Here is a 4965-nt window from a genome sequence, read left to right as displayed (position 1 = left end):
AATGGCCAGTGATTTAATCAATCAGGCCTACATAATGAAGCCTCCATATAAACCCAAAAGGACTGAGCTCAGGGGACTTCCACATATGGGGTACAGGGAAGGCCGTGCACCGCAACTCCACGGGACAAAAGCGCCTGAGCTCAGGACCTTCCCAGACCTCCATGTATCTCTTCATCTGGCTCTTCATTTGTATCCTTTAAAATATGCGTTATAATAAACCAGTAAGCATAAGTATTCCCGAGTTCTGTGAGCCTTTATGAGCAAGTGGCACAGATGTCACAGCCTGACAGATTCTTCCTGCCTGCTGCCCTGCAAAAAGCCACCGAGAACAGTGGGAGTTGCAGCAAAGACAGAGTTTATATGAAATTAACTGAACCCAAAAGGAGCGTTGTGGGAATGCCAATTAATAGCTGGTTGGTGGGAAGTTCCAGAAGCTTGGACTTGCAATTGATGTCTCAAGTCAGGGGCACTTTTGTGGGACTGAGCTGTGGATAAGTTCTGTAGGATCTGACATGACTTCCAGGTGGATAGTGTCGAATTGCTTCCTTGGTGTATGGGGAAAACCCCCCATACGCTTGGTCACAGAAGTTTTCTGTGTTGTGAAAAACAACAGGAGAATCAAACTGTTTGTGTTTTGTTTTGTTTTGTTGTTTTCTATTCAGTGCTCTTGTAAAAAACTGCCCAGAGAGCTGCCTTGCCCCTTGTACCATGTGAGGACACAACAAGAGTGTGTCATCTGTGAAACGGGCTATCACCAGACACCAAATCTGCAGGCAACACGATCCTGGACTTCCTAGCCTCCAGGACTGTGACAAATAAATTTCTGAGGTTTCCTGGGAGGAAGTTTCCTGACTGGGAAAAGACTGAGGCTTAGCACCAGAAAATCCTAATTCAGCTTCATTCAGCATCAAAAAACCCAATAGAACCTTCCACACATTCCCAATGAAGCCCTAAGTTTCCCTCCTTTTAAGGTGGTATATACAGTTGTCCCTCTGTATTAGTGGGGGATTGGTTCCAGGACCTCCCTCAGATACCAAAATCTACAGATGCTTAAGTTCCTGATATAAAATGGCATCGTGTTTGCATATAGCCTATGCAATCCTTCTGTATATTTTAAATCATCTCTAGATTACTTCTTATACCTAATACAATGTAAATTATATGTAAATAGCCATTCTCCTGTATTGTTTAGGGAATAACGGCAAGAAAAAAGTCTATGCAAGTTCAGTACAGACATTATTTTTTCTCTTTTTCTTTTTTTTTTCGAGACAGGGTCTCACCCAGGCTGGAGTGCAGTGGCATGAACATGGCTCACTGCAGCCTTGACATCCTGGGCTCAAGGGATCCTGCTGCCTCAGCCTCCTGTGTAGCTGGGACAGTAGGCACATGCCACAACCCCGGGCTAACTTTTTTTGATTTTTGGTAGAGACAGGGGTTACACTTTGTTGCCCAGGCTGGTCTCAAACTCCTGGGCTCAAGCAATCCTCCTGTCTCAGCCTCCCAAAGTGCTAAGATTACAGGCGTGAGCCACCAAACCAGCTCTCTGAATATCTTCCACCCTTGGTTGGTTGAATTCATGGATGCGGAATCCACAAATACAAAGGCCCTACTGGATACCTTTATCTCTGGCTATTCAGAGAGTTACATTGTACTACACAACACGCCAGTAGGTAAATTAACATTTTCTCCTATTAAAGTCTATTGTCAGTTAATTCACAGGCCTCTAACATTAGAGCCTGGGATGGCAGAGGGAAAAATATCCTCCTAAGAGTGCTCAACTGTGGCAGCTCCCTAAAAATAACTTGGGAGCTTTTTAAAAATACTCATGTCCAGGCCGGGTGTGGTGGCTCACGCCTGTAATTCCAGCACTTTGGGAGGCCGAGGCGGGCGGATCACCAAGTCAAGAGATCAAGACCATCCTGGCCAACATGGTGAAACCCCGTCTCTACTAAAAATACAAACATTAGCTGGCCCTGGTGGCACGCACCTCTAGTCCTAGCTCCCTGGGAGGCTGAGGTAGGAGAATCTCTTGAACCTGGGAGGCGGAGGTTGCAGTGAGCCGAGATCGCGCCACTGGACTCCAGCCTGGTGACACAGCAAGACTCCATCTCAAAAAACAAAAACAAAAATAAACAAACAAAGCTCATGTTCATGTTCTCCTTCCCTCACTGCCCATTCTGATTTAATTACCTGGGATGGACCCAGGTGTAGTGGTTTTTAAAAGCTCGCCAGCTGATTGTACTATGCAGCAGGGTAGAGAATCCAGTATTAAGAGTTGTGTCTTTCAGTACTTCTCAAATTTTAATGTCTAAGAGTATCACCTGAGAATCTTGCTAAAACTCAGATTCTGAGTCTGTAGGTTTGGTATGAGACCCAAGAATCTGCATTTTGAAGAATCACCCAGCCACTGCTGCTGGTTTACCTCCCACACTTTGAATATATGAGGCTTTTTAAAAACCAGGGCTCTTAGCTGGGCAGGGTGGCTCACGCCTGTAATCCCAGCACTTTGGGAGGCCAAGGTGGGCAGATCATGAGGTCAAGAGATCGAGACTATCCTGGTAAAGATGGTGAAACCCCATCTCTACTAAAAATACAAAAAATTAGCTGGGCATGGTGGCACGTGCCTGTAGTCCCAGCTACTCAGGAGGCTGAGGCAGGAGAATCGCTTGAAACCAGAAGGCGGAGGTCGCAGTGAGCCGAGATTGCGCCACTACACTCCAGCCTGCGCAACAAGAGCAAAACTCCATCTCAAAACAAAAACAAAACAAAAAACAACAACAACAAAAACCAGAGCTTTTTTACTTTTCCTTTGAAATCTTAATAAAAAAATAGTTACTTATTTCCAAGCCTACACAGTTGTGGCTTGATCAAAATCATGAAACTGAGCTGAGGGTGTTATGGTCTAATTGAACCTATTTGTAAAACCTATGCCCATCAAATTAGATCCATCTTTTTTTTTTTTTTTTTTTTTTTTTTTTTTGAGACGGAGTCTCGCTCTGTCACCCAGGTTGGAGTGCAGTGGCGTGATCTCGACTCACTGCAAGCTCCGCCTCCCGGGTTCACGCCATTCTCCTGCCTCAGCCTCCCGAGTAGCTGGGACTACAGGAGTCCGCCACCACACCCGGCTAATTTTTTGTATTTTTAGTACAGACGGGGTTTCACCATGTTAGCCAGGATGGTCTCGATCTCCTGACTTCGTGATCCGCCCGCCTCGGCCTCCCAAAGTGCTCGGATTACAGGCGTGAGCCACCGCGCCCGGCCTAGATCCATCTTTTATCTAAACTTTCTCACAAGCTTGGCTTATTACATTAAAAAACCTTTAGTGCACAAGAACAAAAAGTATCCTGATATTACAAGGGAAGAGAAACATTCCACATAAAAGCCAGGTGTGTTCCTAGACTTAAGTTGAAAATATTAAGCTCTACTGTTCTAGAAATCCACAGAATGGAGATGTGACTCCATGAAAAAAACCACTACTTTTTGCGCTGTATCAGATTCTGCCAATAGATTTCTTTCTATTTTTCCTTTCTCCTATTTTTTTCCCACTGTCATTCTTCCTTACTTGAAACAATTACTAGCCATTTTCACTGGCTATGAGAACAACAGGGTGACAGTAAGTAAACTATGGTAGATTAATGTTGGGGAAAAATAAGTATTTTTTCTTTCCATTGCTAGGTTAATGGCTGACAACAAAGCACACATTAACATGAGAAAAAGTATACAAAAAAACATATTAATAAACTAGGTACGGTGGCTCACACCTGTAATCCCAGCACTTTAGGAGGCCGAGGCAGGCAGGTTGCTTGAGACTGGCCTGGGCAACATGGTGAAACCTCGTCTCTATTACAAATATAAAAATTAGCCAGACATGGTGGTGTGCACCTGTAGTCCCAACTACTGGGGAGGCTGAGGCAGGAGGATTGCTTGATCCCAGGAGGCAGAGGTTGCAGTGAGCCAAGATTGCACCACTGCACTCCAGCCTGGGTAACAAAGCAAGACTATGTATTAAAAAAATTAATATGAGAGAAGCATATAAATTTATTTAATATAAATTTTATATGACATAGGCGCTTTTGTAAAGAAGAAATACTTAGGTGGCAGGATTATGGATGTATTTTGTTTTATAAAATTTCAATTTGATGTTAGGTAAATACCAAACATATCTTACTAAAAAGAGAGTGGCAAGGCTGGGCACAATAGCTCATGCCTGTAAGCCCAGCACTTTGGGAGGCCAAGGTGGGAGAATACCCTGAGCCCAGGAATCTGAAGTTATAGTGAGCTGATATTTGTGCCAATGGACTCTAGCCTGGGTGACAGAGTGAGATGCTGTCTTTAAAAATAAATAAATAAAAAGGGAGAGGTAATAAATTTTTTAATGTACATCATTTATGAGAATATCAGAAAACATCAAATACCTACAAATGAGGTCTAATGAAAGATGTACAAATAACTGTTAAGCATTGCTGAGAGAAATTAGAGAAGACTTCAATAAATGGAGAGATGCCAGGTTCATGGATTGGAATATGTGGCATAGTTAAGATGTCAATTCTCCCTTAAATTGACTGATAGATTCGGTACAATCCAAGCAAAATTTTTGGTGAAAATACAAAAACCCTATAATAGCCAATACAATTTTGAAGAAAATGTACAAAATTGAAAGACTTAACAGTATGAGAAATCAAGACCTACTGTAGAGCTACAGTAATTGAGACAGGTTGCTATTAGCACAAGGGAAGACAAAATAGAACAACAGAACATAATAGAGAGTGTGGAAATAGACCAAGAAATTTGTGGTCACCTATTTACAACAAAGGCACCATCACAATTCAGGGGGAAGGGTAGTCTTTTCAACACATGCTGCTGGGAAACAAAATGACCCTTAACCTCTACAAACAAAAATTAGTTCAAAATGGATCATTGGCTTAAATATGAAAGGTAAAATAATTAAGCTTCTAGGAAAAAAAA

Source organism: Pongo pygmaeus, chromosome 15 (genome assembly GCF_028885625.2).
Source record: "Pongo pygmaeus isolate AG05252 chromosome 15, NHGRI_mPonPyg2-v2.0_pri, whole genome shotgun sequence".
NCBI classification, from domain to species: domain Eukaryota; kingdom Metazoa; phylum Chordata; class Mammalia; order Primates; family Hominidae; genus Pongo; species Pongo pygmaeus.
Note: the sequence above shows the minus strand (reverse complement) of the source record.